This window comes from Danio rerio, chromosome 25 (assembly GCF_052040795.2).
Source record: "Danio rerio strain M-AB ecotype USA chromosome 25, GRCz13ab, whole genome shotgun sequence".
Classification (NCBI taxonomy): domain Eukaryota; kingdom Metazoa; phylum Chordata; class Actinopteri; order Cypriniformes; family Danionidae; genus Danio; species Danio rerio.
The window spans coordinates 21,809,618-21,830,208 of record NC_141045.1 but is presented as its reverse complement, the minus strand read 5'-3'; the positions used below and the strand labels follow the sequence as shown (position 1 = coordinate 21,830,208).

At 37.0% G+C, this 20,591-nt stretch overlaps 1 protein-coding gene across 3 annotated transcripts in view; it reads left to right on the top strand.

Moving 5' to 3' along the window:
• Positions 1-428: 428 nt before the first annotated feature.
• The window catches only part of si:ch211-269c21.2, a 141,155-nt gene continuing 120,992 nt past the window's right edge, over positions 429-20,591 (top strand). Inside the window, exon 1 of one of the 3 annotated variants that reach the window (XM_087312270.1) lies at positions 429-659. The gene's annotated coding sequence lies outside the window, so the exon portion shown is untranslated. Of the gene's footprint in view, positions 660-15,803; positions 16,270-20,591 lie in introns of those variants that run through there. The other 2 variants (XM_087312272.1, XM_087312271.1) reach the window with 2 other exon arrangements.

The window sequence follows — 20,591 nt, the reverse complement described above, 5'->3', positions numbered from 1 at the left end:
TATTTTAAACATTTTGGGGAAAAAAACATATTTTTCACTTTGTTTGAGGGCATGCCAAAATCAAACAACAAAACTTTTTATCGTGATGAACATTATAAATGATATAAGCAAGTTTCTATAAATTATTATTGGTTTTATCCACTGTCATATTAAAAAAAAAAAAACATTGCATTGTCGCCCACTGTTTCATTCAACGTCTTTCAAGTTATTATAGTGATAAATTAGAGAGATATCTTCCTTAATGCCCGATTTAGAAAAATGACACTTAAGCCAAAACGAATTATAACGCTTTATAAAACATGCCAAACTTGCGTGTCGTCAGACTTTGACGGGTTATTACAGAAGCTGTTGCTTGGCAATATCAGCAGCATCATCGGAGTCCCTAGAGAGCGCGCGAGAATAGAAGCACAGGATGCGCGCACACGCCCAACAACACGCACGAGCAACGCGAGACCGTTCACATTTCACCAATCGGCCGCTCCAATCGCTTTAAAGTTACACTCCGACCGCGGACAGGCGTTTTATCTCGGGCTGCGTTTTATTTACGTGCCATGCTTCAGTTATAACTCGGTGCTGAAATTTAAACCGCGGAATTCAGCCTGCCCGAAAGAAGTGGAGCGCCTACAGCGGCACATTTGAGCCTTATGAAGATTGTTGAGGTAAGTGTTGCATGTGCCAACGGTTTTTTTTTTTTGCACAGGAAAGAGTAGAAATAGGTCCTGCAGGCGAGAAATTCGAGCTTCAAAGAGGAAGAAAGTAAATGTGTCCGAGTCTGGACCGCGGTGCTGAGGAGAAGTGTGTGAGGAGACGGAAATTGAGTGAAGAAGTGGAAACGCGGTCAGCACCGTCAGTTTTGAAGGCATTTAACTGTCTAGTTTAACTATAGGACGGTGCTTTTGTCTAATTCGATGTGTAGTTCAAGTAGAAATGCAGAAAGTCATGTTTATGAGTTGAACAAGACGCGTTTTAAGGCATTGATTGAAGTCTGACTCAGTTCTTTCAACTGTTAGATTAAGCGTCAGCAATACAACGTATTAAAACAATGTTTGTTTATGTTTACTTATGGGTCAAAACAGTGAAATTCTGTCATTTACTCCGTATTTGACCATATTTGTGTGGAAAACAACATAGAAGCAATAACCTTTTTGTGCATTTATTGACATAACTTTCATATATTTAAAAGGATAAGTTTTCCAAATATTGAAATTCTGTCATTTACTCATCCCTAAAACTGTATTTGACTTACATGTGCAGAAACACTAACAGAACACTCATTTAAAATAATTTATTGATTATATTGACTTAGATTTAAACACACATTTTGTTAAAATATATTAAAAGTCTGTCATTTACACACTTTTAAAACTGTTGCTAGTTCATTTTCAAAAAGAACACATAATACAGTGAGTCATTCACCTGGTATTGACTTATTTTCAACACATTTTAGAGAACTTTTATAAATCAAAATTCTGCTTGTTACTCGCCCTTAGCATTTGTGTTTTATATTCACCCTAAGTTCCCTTAGTAACAGTATTTGACTTCAACAGTATTCAACAAAAAAAGAAATGCTTATTTATGCACTTGAACATTTGGTGACTTATTTTCAATAGATTTAAACAGAAAGCTTTAAAATTCTGAACTTTATTTACTGCACATGACTTACAGTTATTTACTAGTCTGTGCATTTATTAACTCATTTTCAGTTGACTTAAATGATTAGTTGGCTAAATTTGAATTAAATTATGTCATTTATTGACACTCAAAACTTCATATGACATAAGATTGACAAAAATTGACAAACACGTTTGTGTTTATTGACTTATTTTCAATATTTAAAATTACTGACCTGTCCTAAAGAACACACACAAAAAACATTGGTTGGCTATCTGATCTGTTTGTGTATATATTGACTCTTTTTCATTTGATTTAAAATGATAGTTAACTGATATTATTAGCCCAAATGCTGAAATCCTGTAATTTTCTCACTTAAAAAGGTAAATGACTTCTGTGAACACACAAAATGCAGTCATTTCCATGTTTATGCTATTTTATTCCCTTGATAAATGTATTTAATGGCTTATTTTCAGTGAATTTTCATCGGAATTTTTAAAGTATGACTTATCAGCAAATTATTGCACAAAAAAAGTTCCTTCGCTATTTGAATGTAAATGATGACTAAGGAACAAAGAATTCCTCAGGATGACAGTGTTTTCTGGTTTGTTGTACTGCACCTTACAACATTAGTTGCCTAAATATTGAAACGATGTAATGATGTAAAACTTTATATGACATTAGAACACAAAACATTGAAAAACACACCTCTTTGTGTGTTTATTGACTTATTTTCATTATTTAAAGTGATAAAATATTGACATTCTGTCATTTACTCACCCTTAAAAGAGTGTATGACTTACTTATCCTTAAGAACACAAAAAAACATTGGTTGGCTATCTGATTTGTTTGTGTATTTATTGACTTATTTTCAATTGATTTAAAGGATAGGGAAATAATACTAGCCCAAATGCTAAACTTCTGTCATTTACTTACCTAAAAATGGTAAATGACTTCTGTGACCACACAAAATGTAGTCATTTCAATATGATTATGACTTATTTTCTGCAGATTTTCTCTTGAATTTTTTAAACATTACATCATCAGCAAATTAATGCACACAAAAAGTTATTTCGCTATATGAATATGAATGATGACTGAGGAACAAAGAATTCCTCAAGGATGACAGTGTTTTCTTGTTTGTTGTACTGCACCTTTAAGAAACCATATTTCTTATTCCTACATGCATTTTAATTTACTTGTGAAAGTTCTTGGCTTCAATTTTTCATTGCCCGTCACAGTTAGAACAAGCAGCATGTGTGCTGTTCTGTCTGTCCAACAGATGCCACATCCATCACTGTGATGTTCATGATATAACTCACACCTTTTCAGAGGTGCGTGCTTCAATGTCTCATACAGATGGCTTTTGAGGCAAAAAGAGACGTTCTTCTTTTTCATTCTGTGTAAGACTCTGAAAGGGAAGATTTAAGAGATCTTCACTCTGATTCCTTTGAATTATTTCTCGGCAGGCTATAAATAGGATGGTGACATGCCCTCACTAGCTTCTAGTTAAGAAATGGATGTGCTCAGAGGACAAGACCTTCTGCTATGTGATCTGTGTTTTTTTTTAAATGAGTGGTTGATGTTGCAATGATCATTTAAATCGTCCTGATCGTCTTGAAAATCTTGCAAAAAGAGTTTGAAGAAATTAAATGACTGCAGTATTTGAAACAAAAATCTTCAGTTTTGATTTGATTTATCACGAAAGATCATTTTTGGAGAATATGCAAAGTAAAATGTTAAGATTATAAGAGATTTTTTTAAAAAGTTGTAAATAAATATTGGGACACAATTTTCCAAATTATCTTTAATTATATATATATATATATATATATATATATATATATATATATATATATATATATATATATATATATATACACACACACACACACACATACATACATACATACATATAAATATATATATTAGTCCCTTTATTAATCAGTGGTCGCCACAGCGGAATGAACTGCCAACTTATCCAGCACGTTTTTACGCAGCGGATACTCTTCCAGCCGCCATACATCTCTGGGAAACATCCACACTCATTCACACACACACTCATACACTACGGACAATTTAGCCAACCCAACCCACTTCATATCCGATATCATTCAGCCAGTGGAGATCACAGATTTTTAAAGAAAACGGACCTTAAATGCGCCAATTTTTGCATTGGCATACAGTGCGCTGGAAGCGCTCAACCCAGGTAACTGGCAAATTAAAAGTCCTATTAGCATGCTTCGGCATATACCCTATTCACCTGTACAACATGTATTTGGACTGTGGGGGAAACAGGAGAACCCGGTGGAAACTCACGCGAACGCAGGGAGAACATGCAAAGTTCTCACAGAAACGCCAACTGAGCCGAGGCTCAAACCAGCGACCTTCTTGCTGTGAGTTAACAGCACTACCTACTGTGTCGCCAATTATAATAGTAATTTCTCAGTGAAATTCTACATCTTTTTGCAGTCTAGATTTAAAGCGTGTAAATATCTGTTTTTCATTTTTTCACATTTTTTTTTCAATATCAATTTTTTAATTTTTTAACCTCAGGTGCAGTATGTAAGTTTGACAACCGGTGGTTGAACTACTGGTTCAAAACACACACAAGAGCAGGTTGCCAGATTACCGACAACAACAAAGGTTAATTCAAGTCTTGTTCTAAATAAAAGCAGCAGCATATGAAATGAATAGATATAATGAATATTTTCCACATTAAAAGAAGTTTTTGTTCTGACCAACACCTGAAATGGATATTTTAGTAACGGCTTCTATTTCTTGATGTTAAACTCGGGCTGGGCAGGATATCGAGTTCTGGGGTTATATCGATATGATTCCCTAACGCGATGCGGCATTATCCAATATCATTCATCTCGATAAAGTTTGAGGCCACACGTGCACATTTTGTGCGAACATGGTAGCACACAATCTCTACATGCGCAAATGAATGATTCACTCCATGAGTCATACAAAAGATTAGTTAAAAGTGAAGGAATCATTCAAGAACGACCCATCTCTTACGCGACATGGAGGAACATGCAGTGCCGGTGTAGTGAGAAATCTATCTGACTTCACGGACAAATCTGACTTCCCCTCGCGTGCACGCATGTCACACAGCATCTGCAGCTTATCAGAAACTTTTTATTGATCATTTTTTCTGCAATCGACAGCAAGAACGAACATAGCCTTGTCAAATTGACAAGCAGCACCTGAATGTGATCAAAAGAATTAAAAACAACAAAATGGGATGAATTTATACCGCATTTCGAAGGTGAAACACCTCATATTCACTGATTATAAGTTCAGTATTTATTACACGACAATCTCTTTTACATTTATGTTATAACACATTTAGCTCTGCGTTCTGGTCTGTTATAATGACTGTTTATATTTATGCTTAACCAGCATTTCATCACAGTACTCTGAAACTGTTTCGATACTTCTCATATCTATAGTCTATTCATTTTCATCTCCTTATTTAATATTTAGTAACACATTTGTTAGTTAAAACAAAAGGAAAAGTGTAGGATTTTTTACATGGAGTAAAAGACTTATCTTTAGGTATCTTTGATATGTGCACTGTTTAACAATTGTGCACAATACATTTTTATACACAACAGTTTTAAACAGGAGAAAAAACTGTACTGTGTTTTATTTATCAAAGATTTTGTGCAGCTCTTATTTTTTGTGCAGCTGTTTATTTGTAAACAGGGAGGGAACCCCCTGTGTTTGAATTTTATTTAAAAAAAAAGTTTAATGTTTTAATAAAGGCTTCAACCTTCAAGTAACCATTTATGAGAAAATACTGAATATAAATTGCATACCGTCATTCCTCCTAAAAATACCAGGATATGATATTTTGCCCATATTGCCCAGCCCTATGTTGAACAACAGGAAAAATTGTTTTGATTGTTAATGATCACCTTAGGGACACATCAGGTGCTTTATTAAGTGTTAAATGCTAATAATTTATTGCCATAATCCTGAAAGCAGCAGCAGATAGTTCACCACCGATCTTGAAAATATAACAAACCGTCTGAAATTGAAGTTAAGAACTGTGACTGCAGTGAGTGCAGTGAGTACACTATTCTGTGCTTCTGAATTGCTGTATTTAAATTTTTTGGCATGTTTCGTCTTGTGCAAACAGCCAAATTGCTTATCAATGCTTATCAATCATGTAGCGTGTTGTTGGGACACAGAGTTACAATGTAACCCACTCAACTAATGTTTGCATTTGTAATGTTTATGTTATTTGCAAATTAATAACCACCTCATGTGATCTGCGTCTCATTTTAGATGCTGCTACTGTCCACCAGAGGTCGCATTTTCAGTCCCCAATGCATGCTTTAGAGCCTTTATGACTGAACGAGTCACACCAAGAAGCTGATATATAATTGGCTACACTGGCAATGGCGGGTTAAATGACTAAAACAAAGACAGACATTCACGTAATGCACATTTTCAAAGCAGAATATCTGACTTTAGCATTGTTTTTCAAATAAACAAGAATGTTCACTTATCATGTTTCTGAAAAATCTGTAAACATATTATGGTATTTGTATGCTTTAGAAGGGTCAAAAACTAACATACAGCACCTTTAAGCAATTTAAAAGTTCCAACGTTATGCTAAAAAGTTGTTAAATTAAATTTTACTTAATAGAAAACCTTAGTGAGTTTAACAAAGAAGTAATATTAGAGCTTATTTTGTTTAATTTGTAACATTAAGATGTTAAAACGAGTATTTTAGCGTTTATGCACTGGCCCCATTCACTTCCATTTGCTGTCAACTGAGCATAACCTCAGATATGGCACATCTACCAAATGCATTTCTCTTTTAACAATTTAAGAAAAAAAGAAGGTTAAGTTTAATCTTTAATCTGGGCCATCATCAATTCACCCTGCAACTGAATTATGAATGTCAAAGCTCTTCTTTTCCTTTCCAAAGAGACCGATTTCATTGGCTGGCCAACACTGGGTCATCATTTTGGTAACAGTTCTGTCTGTTTTTCACCCTGGTCTATAAAGAGGGTTATTTTTACCGTCGCTGCTATAGAAATTGCCTATATAATAGCCTCCTTAATTCTGTGGAAATAATACTTGCGGGACAACTCATGCATTTTTTAGCATTATACTAATGGATTTTTGCTGTTTGTTGAGGCCACAGAGAGCCGTAACATTTTAAAACAACCACTTAAAGACACAAATCACTTTGGTTTGTGTTTTGGCTGTACTCCTGGTGCATTTCAGATGGTGAAATCCTGGTCGTTTTCCATGATACGTTGTAAATATGTTTGTTATGTATATTTTTTGAATTGGCACTTTCTTCTGATGCTTAGTTTTGTGTATAATGTCAAGTTATTTATATAGTGCTCTATATAATACGCAACTACATTTACCAGTCTGTTGGCCACTAATGAAAACCGTTGTTCATCCGTTGTACTATTAATAAGGCTGGTATAACAAACTTGCCAAAATTAAATGCACACAAAATATTTGTCTGGTAAAAAATGAATGCAACTGATGTTAACAAAAATGTTCATTCATTCAGTCATTTTTTTTTCGGCTTAGTCCCTTAATTAATCTGGGGTCGCCACAGCGGAATGAACCGCCAACTTATCCAGCATATGTTTTAGGCAGCAGATGCCCTTCCAGCTGCAACCCATCTCTGGGAAACCATACACACTCATTCAGACTCATACGCTACAGACAATTTAGCCTACCCAATTCACCTGTACCTCATGTCTTTGGACTGTGGGGGGAAACCTGAGCACCAAGAGGAAACCCACGCTAACACGGGGACAACATGCAAACTCCACACAGAAATGCCAACTGTCCCAGCCGAGGCTCGAACCAGCGACCTTCCTGCTGTGAAGCAATAGCACTACCTACTGCGCCACCACTTCACTTCAAAATTTAGCTTGATATAAATAAATAGCTATTTTTCCATAATGCATGTGCTAATTTATAACATCATCAAACAATGATCTATTTAATGACAAAAGTTCACATAAATAAGTGATACATATCAGAATCGGCCAATAGTTTATTAAAATCACGTCCCCAAATGTATAGCAATCAATGCAAACTTCAGATATGAGATATGTTCAATAATATTGAATGTAATGTCATTTGTAATGTTATCGTCACATTAGAAATTGACCATGCAAAATTCTTTCGTACGGCTCTGCGAAAAGGGGCGGGATTAAACGAGATGATTAGACAATTAAAAAAAGAGTGATTGTTTTATATTTTACATTTCTGTCCAGAGAGGTCTTGTTCTGTTCGATTGGTCTCATGCAGTCAATTGAATGAAGAAGCACTAAGACTGTCGTCAATACAAATCAATTCAGTTTTTGTTTTTTATCCAATTGTGTCAATTGCTATCAAACTGATCAATGTGATCTTATTGAATATTAAGTAAAGGCTAATTGACTCCTGGCGGTTCAATTATTAGAAAATAATGCAGACCTGAGGTGGGAGTTCTAATTATCCATTGAAAAAAAGTCTTGACATAACCTGGCAACTATTCCGGCATATGTTTTACGCAGCAGATGCCCTTCCAGCCACAACCCATTACTAGGAAACACCCATACACTTACATTTACACTCGTTCTCATACACGGTTACTCACTGAAGTTAAGCGGGGCTGATGCTGGTCATTATCTAGATGTGAGACCAAATGGGAAAAATTAGGTTGCTGTTGGAAGTGTTGTTAGAAGGGGGTGGTCAACCTGTGGTCTGTGTGAGTCCTAATGCCCCAGTAAAAGTGAAGGGGACACTATACTATCAGTGAGTGCCATCTTTCAGATGAGACATTAAACCGAGGTCCTGACTCTCCGTGGTCATTAAAAATCCCATGGCACTTCTTATAAAGAGTAGGGGTGTAACCCCGGTGTCCTGGCCAAAAGTCCCTCAATCGGCCCTTGCGATCATGCCCTCCCATTCATCCCCATTCATCGAATTGGCTCTATCACTGTCTTTCCATTCCACAAATTGCTGGTGTGTGGTGAGCGCACTGGTGCCGTTGTCCTGAGACCCCGCTTATGATTGTAAAACGCTTTGGGTGTATGGCCATACACAATAAATGCGCTATATAAATACACATCACATTACATTACATACATTACATTACTGTGCGGGAAACCGGAGCACTTGGAGGAAACCCATATAAACACCCTGATAAAGATTATTATATATCTTAATCTTTACATAGTTGCTGGAAATACAAACCGAACCCTGAGATGTCTGTATTGTTCCACCATTAGTAGAAAGTAGGAAAATTTCAAACTCAGAGTTTCCCGGAATGTCTTGCAGGATATCTGATACACTGAAAAATTATTAAGCGCCAATTTTTGCATTGCAGATTTACCTTTTTTAAATAAATATATTAAACGAATATTCGAAATTAAATTTTTTTTTGGACAGCCCAAATTTAAATCCATGTTCATGGTGGTCAGTGATGGAAAGAGTTTTAAAAAATCATACTTAAGTAAAAGTACCATTACTTGTCTAAAAATGAGCAAGTAGAGTAAAAGTATCTGTTGTAAGTATTACTCAAAGTATGAGTAAAAAGTGGACCTTTCAAAAGTACTCAAGAGTAGTGAGCAGTGAGTATTACGCTGTAAGAAGCTGATTCATTTACATGTAATTTGTGGATGTTTCTAAATGTAACCCTCTGTGGTGCATTTTAATTATTGTCCAGCAGGCACACAACATCATGAGACGTTAATATTAAGTTAGATAGTTGTGATGTCAGGTGACCAAAATTCAATATTCAGCATCTAATGCTGCGTTTACATCAGATGCGGAACGCGCATCAAGCGCAATTGATTTACATGTTAAGTCAATGCAAACGCGCGAATAGACATCCTGGGGCACATTACACGCGAATGGCGTGGCACAAATGATGCGAATTGCGCGAATTGAGCGTTTTGCGCATTTGACACGCTTAAAGCACGTTAACCAATCAGGAGCTTGCTCTTGTGGGGGCGTGATTGTGACTTATCGCCTGTTGTCGGTGTCCCAGGGGAAATCCCCCAGCAGACACTGACAAAAACTTCATTAAACTGGGCTGGGCTCAGTCAGAAGCACCGCTGAAAACCTCCATCAGCTAGGTTCAGTTTCTGGAGGGGTTTATGAGCTTAAAGAGCTGGATATACCTCTGAAAGGATGTAGTGGACTCAGACACGGCCCTAAACGTAACGACGCTGTTTATCATCCTTCATAAAGCACATAAAAACTGTTATTTTCTTCATAAAATCCATGTTAGCCCTTTAGCTATGAAGCTAGAGTCACGGGGCAGACTTGCCCATCACGCCAATCCGTGTCTGTTCTGAAGTGAATTTGATATGCGAATGAAGCGGATTTGACGCGCGAATGAAGCAGGGTTTGATGCGCGAATGAAGCAAGTAACCTCAAATTTTCAAGTGGCTATTTACGCGCGAATAACGCAATTTACCTGCGCGTTCTGCGTCTGTTGTGAACACAGCAAAAGGACAACATTATTTTGATGTCCAATAACGACGTCAAAAGATTTTGACATTTGGTTGATTTTAGGCTGTGACGAAGTGACCAAAATCCAACGTTGAGCCAAAATCTTAAACCAACGTCGTATTGACGTCAAATACTGACATTTATTCATCAGGTATGGCAACCAAAATCCAACATCTGATAGACGACATAGTGCTAATGTTCACACACAAGCTGTAACATCATTAGATGTTGGACATTGACATCGGCCTGTTGTTGTGTTCTGATGCCAACCCGATTTTCATTTTCAAACAAAATGCAACGTCCCCACAATGTTGGGGTACAACATCAATCTGACGTCATGTTGACATCTTGTGTCTGCTAGGTGTTTAAGGCCATTTTAGTCATAATACAGTAAGCATCTGTCATCTTTTCATAGTGACATGCATCTAAACAGTCTCTGGGTCAGTGCGTGTAAAGATTTCTCTTTTGGACACTTTTAATGTTTCCAAACAGTTTGCTGTAATTATAAATTGCCCATGTCTTGAGGTAGTTCTTTATGATGCGATTTACCTTCTATCTGCGATTTAATTAGACAAAAATTACAGGACTGATTTTTCTAATCCCCATAGACAAGAAAAAATAAAGTAGTGACTGCAGGTTGAGATAAAGTAATAGAATAAAAGTACCAGTACAGCACTAAAAATGTACTCAAGGGAAAGTAAAAGTACACATTTATAAAAATACTTAGTAACTTACAATTTTTGAGAAAAACTACTCAATTACAGAAATTTGAGTATTTGTAATTTGTTACTTTACAACACTGAGGTTGGTATTACAGAGTATGTACCTAGCATATTCTCAGCAATTGTGTTTTTATAGAATATTTATTTTCAACTTTTATTTGGTTTAGACAGTAGAGTACAGACAGCAAAAGCCATGTGCACAGAGATAGAGGAACATGACTGACCAGGGACCTCAAGCCAGTAATCAAATGTCTGCAAGGCTACAGCACTGTCGCCAACCATATTCTCAGATATACCAGTCTGGCTTTGTATCGGGTTACATGCTATTCGCATACAGTGTTTATTAAAACAGATGACTGCTCAGTATGTTTAGTTTTGCTCATCTGTGTCTGAGGAGGTTATGGATTGTTATTAAAATCACACAGACCTCTCTGGACTGGTGCAGGTTATTGACTTCTGTAGTATTACAGTAATTGAATGACTTCACAGGCATTTCTTTCTATGATACATGTTGCATTTAAAAGCGTACTAGTAACTCCACAATATAATATCAATTTATTTTCTCAGCGTGCTACTGTAATTACTTAGACAACAGTTCAGTCCTGCTTGACCGAGTATCACTTTAATTTTTTGTAATAGTTGCAGAGAAATCAAACTGCAGTTATCACACACACTCTCTCTCTTTTTCTCTCACACACACTTACTGTATATATGTAGTTTATAAGAACTCTCCATAGATGTAAAGTATTGTATACTGTAATAAACACTCATTTATGGCTTAACTCTACCAGTACCCCTAAACCCAACCCTCATAGGAAACCAGTGCCAAATTTATTGTCAAAAAACCTTCTTAAATATGATATATAATTTACATAAGTTTATAAAATTCTGTAAAACTAATTATTTAAGAAAGCCCTAATAAGTACTCACATATTCTAAAGTGCACTTAGTCAACACACCACATCTCTATTAGCTTGTTTAAATGCAGATGCTGACAAGTTTGTGTTGTGAATATGAAAAAGACTGCGCAGGCTCATTATGAAAACATACCACGTATACATTTCTGGAGAGCATAAATTGTGTAGCCAGAGCTACGTATCGCTCCATTTTGTTTTTAAAATAACCAATACGGGGTGGTATGACGCCGCTGGCTGCTTCTCTTTCTTTTTGTGCTACTAGCTGACTGCTTACCTCTGTTTGGACAACATTAACACTGTTACCAGTTTGTCCAGTAGCGCACCATTTATGTCTGCCGACTTGAGATGCAGAGAGGAGTTGACTGCGAAGACAGGGTTTCAGTCTGATAAAGAACGGTTCCAAAAGGCAGGTAAAACAAAAGGGAAAAAATAAACAAGTAAATAACTGGGTGAGAATGTGGTAAAATTTGAAAACATGGTGAAAATCGACAAAGGTTGCTTTTCAGTGTTTTGAAAACATTATCGGTTGGGTTTAGGTAAGGGGGTGAGTGGGGTATCGATCAATCGGTCAGTCAGTCAGTTGACAGCAGCCTCTGTTGGACTTACATGAGAACAGCAGGCACAAATGCTACTCGTGAAAGAAATTTGAGATCTAAAAAAGCGTACACAATGGCCACACCTGGTGGATTTGCAAAAACTGCAAAAAAATGAATCACTGGGTACATATTTCACGATCTCCAGGAATGTATAGAGGGATACATATCAAATGGGCCTTGGTTGAGCCTGGGTTGAAAAAATTTTTTTTTATTTTATTTTTTTTATTGCATATGACATGTTATGTGATGTTAATTTGCCACTAGCCACTATCACACATAAAAGAGGTGTGTGAAAGCTGTGCCAAGCAAAGCTTTTTGCTTCTTGAGTAGTTTTTTCATCGGATACTTTCTGCTTTTACTCGAGTAACTTTTAAAGTTACCCAAACTCTAATGCTACGGTTACACACTAAGCCGACAGTTGGCCTTTGGGCTCATTGGCCGGAGCTCATTGGCCCGATTTCAGCATGTAGAATCAGTGTCGGTCATCAGCTGATGAGAGCGCTCTGACTGCTTGTTCAGCAATGAATCACAGCACGTGTGTGACAAACTGAAGGGACATATCAAGCAAACAATTTAAACCAAAAAGGATCACAGAGAGGCTGGCTATAATTCTGTTACATTTTTGAAATATTTGCAAATGATATGGAAAATCCTTTTCTGTTGTGGTGACAATTACTTAATGGTACTGAACGATGCTCTTGTTTACGTTTCGTCTGTGTGTGTTTGAAGTTCAGTGTTCCTTTGTGGAACAGACTACTGCACCCCGTGGAGTGGAGAGACATGTCTTCTTGCACAGATGCAGAATGCGGCTCTTGTTTCAGTTGGCTTTCATCCATTTGGTTTATTTAGATGCAAGTTTTTGGTCCAGACCAGATCCCACACGGAGCGACAACACAGTTGGATTTTTTTCCATTAGTATTCAGTATTGGTTTGGCATCAGGTTGTTGTATCCCAGTACTAACCCCTACTGTAAAAAACACTTATTATATGGCCTTAACCCACCCCTACCCCTAAATCCAACCCTTACAGGAAAACTATGGCCAATTTTGATCCTCAAAAGACCCCATTGAGTATGATCTTTAAGCCTTTTGAATTAAGAGACACAAGGCATGTCCTCATAAACAACCTCAATGTTGTCATATCTTAGGTCATACACTTGTCATTATACAAATCTCTGTCCCTGTAAACCCAATCAAACACACACACACACGCACGCACTTTTAATGTCTTTTATGAGTTGCAGAAAATCCAAACCGGAATTTCCACTTGCTCACACACACACACACACACACACACACACACACACACACACACACACACACACACACACACACACAAAACACACGTTCCCATAGTAGCTCAAGTCTTCAGCAGCTCTTCAGCTGCACACACCTCGCACCCACACAGTATTCCTCTGTGAGCCTCATGACAGAGTCTGCTGTCTGAATGTCAAGGACAAAATCAGAAAGCTCCAAGAGAAGGTAAAAAGACAAGTTCTCACTCTTTATGATTAGTCAAGCCCTGAGAGGATGAGGGGTTTGACATTCAAAAGATCCTCTCGTCACACAGTCTGACTGGAATACAAGCTTGTGACATACAGGTGATGGGCAGATCGACTGCAGGGTAAAGCTGTAAAGACTGCTGGTGCAGGCACGACAATGCATATCTTACAGTGTTACTCCTAAATTATTCATTTGCATACATTTAGTGGGTAGTATAGGGTGAGCTTTTAACAAGGGGTTCATATTGTAGGTCTTACAGAAAATGTTAACTCGAGACCTTAAAAGGTCAAACCTTTTTTTATATATATACCTTTTTTATTTATATTCTTTTAATTTATTGTATTTACATATATTACTTATGAATATTTATATTTGTTTATGTATTTAAAATATTTAAAAGCCATTTTAAGAGTTCACATGTAGCTGATGATTGATTATAAAGCTTGTTTGGCATGCTGACCCTGGAGAGAACCCTGAGCTCAAAAGATTTTTTGCCTGCCTATTTATGGCCAACGAAAAATTAGGGATTGATACGAAGAGAAATACTGCTGACTAAGAGCTCATCTATGGTGCCAATTTGGTTAAGTCTGTTCACTTATGTCACATGTCTTTAGACGGTGGGAGGAAACCGGGAAACTCCACAGAGAAATGTCGACTAGCCTGGGAAGGACTTGAACCAGTGACATTCTTACTGTGAGGCAACAGTGCTAACCACTGGGCCGCTGTTCTACCCTCTGTCCTTCCCTATGTCAGAAAAGGGAGGAGGAATAAGGTAAAAGGGAGAATTCTTTAAAATAAAGATGACTGAGGTATGAAAACTATTTAGTATTTTTGGTGACTGAAAAATCGTCTGATTGGTAAATCATGTGTTAAATAATGCAGGACAAGCTGTGGTCAATCATCGTGATCCTCTCGAAATTAGATTATATAAATAAACTTCACTAATATCAAATTTGACTTAAATTTGGCAACCAAATATTTGGCTAAACTTTTCATTTCTCAAAATTTCTTTTAAGATTTATTTTTTAGATACACTTAAACACCCTATTGGTTGGATAACCCAAAAATTACGGTTACAGCACATGTCAATAACCTATTGTTACTTTTGTCAGATGTCACTATTGTAAGGACTTTTTTATTGGGCTATTGATTTCTTTAAACTGATGTCATATGAATTGTAGTTGTAGATAGTTGAAAAGGTCAACCAATCAGATCTGTAACAAAACAAAATCCCCATTTCAAGGGGCGATACACACATTTAAATGTTGTCAATTTCATTTTATAACACTTTTTACAACACAAATTGATTCAAAGCAGCTTTATGTAAATTCCGGATGTCAATAAACTAGCTTCTTTTCATGCTAGATTAATTTTCTGTTAGATAACAGTTCTTTCTACAGAGAAAGATGGTAATTGTGTCTCTAATGCATTAAAAAAGTCACCAAAGTGTGTGTCTTTTGGAAACGTGCCTAGAATAGATTTGCCATACTTTCAGGCAGTCACACATACCAGTTCATACATTGCATGGCTGATTAATTAAACAACTGAAGAACAAGCATGATGTGTTTTCCATTGGCAAGGCAACTGACATACAGAATAAATATAAAACCCTTAAATAAGATGTAGCAAGATACTGTATATACATGTGTTGAGCCACAAACTACAGGGCTTTTGTATATTTAAAATTGTTTTCTTTTGTAAAATCACTTGGAGTCAGCTTTTTCTTTTTCACTAAGGCAATGGAAGCTGATAATAGATTTATGCATCACGCATGAGGTGTGAGATGATGTTGAGTTTTGCTCAGTATTAAAGCAGAGAAAAGCATGTGAAATGTTTGGTGGGACTGTTGTTTAAAGATCATCCCAAGTAAACATCTGTCTTTGAAGAAGCGTGCCACTGCACAGTAATATTAGTGTGTAATTTATTTCCCTCCAGGGCCGCAGCACCTCATGTGTAAGAGAGGTCAACATATGGTGCTGAGCTGTACGGTGTGTATGTGTGTGTATCCGCGTGAACGAGAGGGGAAAACACATGAGCTGTTAAAACAGAGTCAGAATTACATTGGCAAGCAAGCAGGGAGTGTATTACGCATGTACATTGGATGAGTGGCCGAGCGCGTGTCCGCCTCAGTGCAGTGGCTGATGTAATTTACACTGTCACAACAAGAGGCCGGTCGCAGGATGACAGGGGAGCAAGGGAGAGCAAGGCACAGTGATGACTGACCTGTCAGCACTGATCATTTTGTTTGTCATGTGCAGCTTGGTAAAAGACGAGAACCTGTAGAGCTGGAAGGAGACCTGGGCGAGAGTTTCTTCTGGCTGATGGTCATTCGCGGTGAGCGTGATTCGGTCAAGCAGGACATGTTATTGAATCAACATCATATTAACATGGAAGCCAGGGTCTAAAATTAGATCCTGCCAAGTAAGTAAGTAAAGGTCAATGTTTGCAACAATGTTAGTAGCAATTTAGATGGTGACTTTTCTTAATTATTTTAAACAATGCCGGAGCACATGATATGATTCAGCATGATTATCCAACTGTAAATATGTATGTAAATCTGATGTTCCGCATGCTTCAATGGTCTTTTGATTCAAACAGCTTATGATAACAGTGTTTTCAGAGCCTCTGAGCAACTCAGATTGTGTTGACTTAATACTGTGCATGTGAAAGTGCAACACGGACAAAACATCTTTCCAAGTTACAAATGAGAATGTTTAAAAAAAAATCTGTTGTCAACAACATAGAAGTACTCGAGAATATAAATGTTTTCTTGCAGTTTACAGCGAAATAAAATCTCTATGGTTTAAAGATGTTTTAACCAAACACATTTTGCGAATTTCAATGCTATCTGTGAATGTTTTTCGTAACTATGGATTTGGCTTCATAAGATCATTCTGAAAACTTAGCCCTATATACATTTCTGGAGATCGTGTATTATGTATCCAGAAGTACATTGGCTGCATTTCGTCTTTAAAATGAATGCTACGGGGCGCCATGATGTCAATCCTTTTTATATTTATCAGCTGACCGCTTACCTCTGTATGGTCAGCATTCCTGCTGTTACCAATTTTTCCATTAGCTTGCCATGTAAGATGGCGGACTTCAGACATGGAGAGGAGTTGATCACGATGATGGTCAAATGGTACCAGAAAGTGGGTAGGACGTAAGCAGAAGTCAAAAATAATTTAAACGAGTAAATAACTTTAAGACTATGGTAAAATCTGAAAATGGGGTAAAAATCAGGTGAGAGCTTTTTAAAACTGTCGGTTGGGTTTAGAGAAGTGGATGGGCGGGTTAATCTGAGTTTTTGAAAACACTATTGGTTGGGTTTAGGGAAGGAGGAAGATGAGTCAGTCGATAGGTCAGTCAGTCAGTCAGTTCACATCGGCCTCTGGTGGATTTCTGCAAAAACAGCAGCAAGAGAAATTTGAGATCTAAAAAAGCAAACACATTGACTTCTGGTGGATTTGCGAAAACAAAAACTGCAAAAAAAAAAAAACTTACCTCCCGGGACGTTTTTGGCACTTTCCAGAAATGTATGTAGTGGTACGTTTTCAGAATGAGCCTGGGTTAGGATTTGGGATACACAAAATTGTTCAATTATCTTGGTTAATGCTGAAACTTGGTCATTTCTCCTTAGAAAGTAACTGAAAGTGTTAAGAAAATAATCACAAAAATAATCGTTAAGGCACCTTTCCACTGCACACGACATTTGGACACAACTGTTGGAATACGTCCCCTTGTGGCAGTCGCACAGAATTTTCATGACTGAATGTTCTGACGTGCCTTTATTCTTTGTGCGTTTATCATGGTTGAATGAATGAATGAATACTAGAAACTCATAGACCAATAAAAATATTGGAGGGAATGTGGAGACAACATTAAAATAATATTTTTATAACTCATTTATGAATAGAAATGTTTTTTTTTTTAATATAGACTTTTTCTGATTTAAAAAAGAACCAAAAAAAAACTACTATTTCTCATCTCGCGCACATGGACCTGCTTGGACAACACCAGAATACATCACATCCGGTCGACTGGTCGCATACGGTCTAATCGCAGGAGTTCAAATATTTCAATGGATCCGCAGTTCACTTCAGTTCCGAATTTTCCGCATACGGAGATGATCAGAACTCCACGCAGCTCCCGGACTACTCTCCATTGGAAATGAATGACTTCCGGCCTGTCGCTTGTCGTTTGTCATGTGCAGTGGAAACAAGGCTTTAGACTAATTTATGTTAGCATATAACATATTGTCAATATGTTTATTGCAATAATAATAATAATACTATTAAATGTACCTGCAAGCAGCAATTCGGGGCCAAGTAGTCCAGAGCCTGAATGAGCAAGCTAGGCAGCAAACACCAGAAGAACTAATAAAACAACATTTTAAGTAAAATGTTTTAAATGGCTCAACTGCTTATTTCATTTTACTAATAGATGGCACTCTTACCAAATGTGGGAGATGTGGTCAGTGTGAGGAGATTCATTTTGAAGTTTGAAAAATGTTGTTTTTACATCATTACAACATTTTAAACCTTTTGTGTTAGTTTGAATTGGTATGAGCCATAGATCGAGTGAAAAAATTATTTTGATTGTGCTTATGGCTCAAAAGTTATTAGTTTTTAAAATTTGCAAATTTGGAAAAGTAGTGGTGCTAGAGAGTTAGAGGCTCCGAACTGGCTGTGGTTAAGATTGAGGCTATCTGTGTGCCAAACTTTATATGTTTCATGCAAGCGATTATATAGGCTGCCATTCAAATTGTGGCTGAATAAGTGGAATAAAAAAAAAATAAAAATAGGAATGCCAATGCTCCTTGACCCCTAATAATAGTAGTAATAGTACTGCTGCTGGCACTAAAAGGAAAAATAACAGCAATATTTATTCATCCATTTTCCTGCAGCTTAGTCCCTTTATTCATCAGGGGTCGCCAAAGCAGAATGAACCGCCAACTTATCCAGTGTGTGTTTTATGCAGCAGATGCCCTTCTAGCCACCAACCAGTACTGGGTAACACCCATACATTATGGCCAATTTAGCTTATCCAATTCACCTATTGACCTTATTCTCCGCCGATGAGTGGGCGCTGCCATTTGAATCTTTTTGGCTTGAGACTTCCGGTCTCATTCACTTCCATTCATTTTTAGACATTAAAAACTGCTCATTACGCTGCTTGATGTTGCAATTTGACAATTCCTTGTTATATTATTCTACTTGGTCTGTGTAGTCATGCAAACATTTGTTTGTAGACCAAGTAGTTTGACCGTTTTCTGCCATTTATTATTCCTAGTCATTTCTCCCATAGGCTACTGAATCGGAAGTTCTAAGACAATCGCGAAAACAGGCGCACTTCTGCATTTTAGAATAAGGTCAATAGCGCATGTCTTTAAACTGTGGGGGAAACCAGAGCACCAAAAGGAAACCCACGCGAACATGGGGAGAACATGCAAACTCCATGCAGAAATGTTAACTGACTCGGGGCTTGAACCAGCATCCTTCTTGGTGTGAGGCAACAGTGCTATCCAGTAAGCAACCGTGCCACCCTAAACAGCAATATTGCTAATTGTAAAAAAAGATAAAAATAAATATAAAGATAAAGATAAATCTTTTAGTCAATATAATATTTTAATGGAATCTTGACAGGAGTGCATTTCCATGTTCCAACAATAAAAAATACATCATGCTTCCAAAAACAGTACTAAGCTTTATGGTTAATAGAGGGATAAGAGGACCCGAGTGAGAGCAAGTGAAAGACATAGCATCTGGAGACCCGCATGGGGCCGGTTACTATGGCAGTGAGTCTCTCAGGACCTCAGGGAGAGCAGCAGGTTGCATCCTAGTTGAATTAGGCATCATTTTTAATTTGATTCAAAAGGAAATGAGGCTGTTACAGATTTTTATTCTTTTATTAAGACATTTATAAAGGTACTTGTAGATATGTAGACCTAAAATGGAGTCGGAAATATGAGATTTTCTTACAGGACACAAATAAATTGCATTGTTTTATTTAAAAATGTAATTTAGGAACCTATTAATATACAATAATGGTGCAAAATGAATACACATAATAAATAAATATTAATAATTCAAAAAATGGAAAAATCAAAGAAGCTATAGAAAATGTTAAATTAAGTTAATTTATTTGCTGATTGCGTTAAATATATGACGTTACTTAAAAATGACACTTCCCACATATTGCATATAATCTGTATATACTGTATGTGTGATTCTGCACACTGCACAGCTCTTTAATGACTGATGACAGATCGTCTGTACCTTTCGACATGCCATTTTGTGCTAAACAGATCAAACTAAATCCCAGTTTAACAATTCACATGCTTCAAGCAATTACTAATGGGTGACAGATGTGGATTTTAAAATGGGGCCTACAATGTCAGCAAATACAGTGGCAATATTCACAGTATATGAAATCAAAATGGGTGGGTGTTTTAGAAGCGAGATGAGATTTGAGAAACTCCTGCTGTTTTTATAGATTCTCCAGTATATGCATGCAGAAAGGGGCTGATGGATGAGGGTTTTGCACACCCAGGACCAGGTTCAACCTCGCTCTCTGTCCTTTCTCTGATCCCCAAGTAATCACAGCCCTTCCTCCATCATGTTCTCCAAGCGGTTTACTTAATGAAAAAATGCTGTGATCTGTAAATGAAAAGGCTTTGGCGGGTCTCTAATCATTAATCCACGCAGGTTAATATCACACATGCCCGAGAATCAATACGCTTCTTCC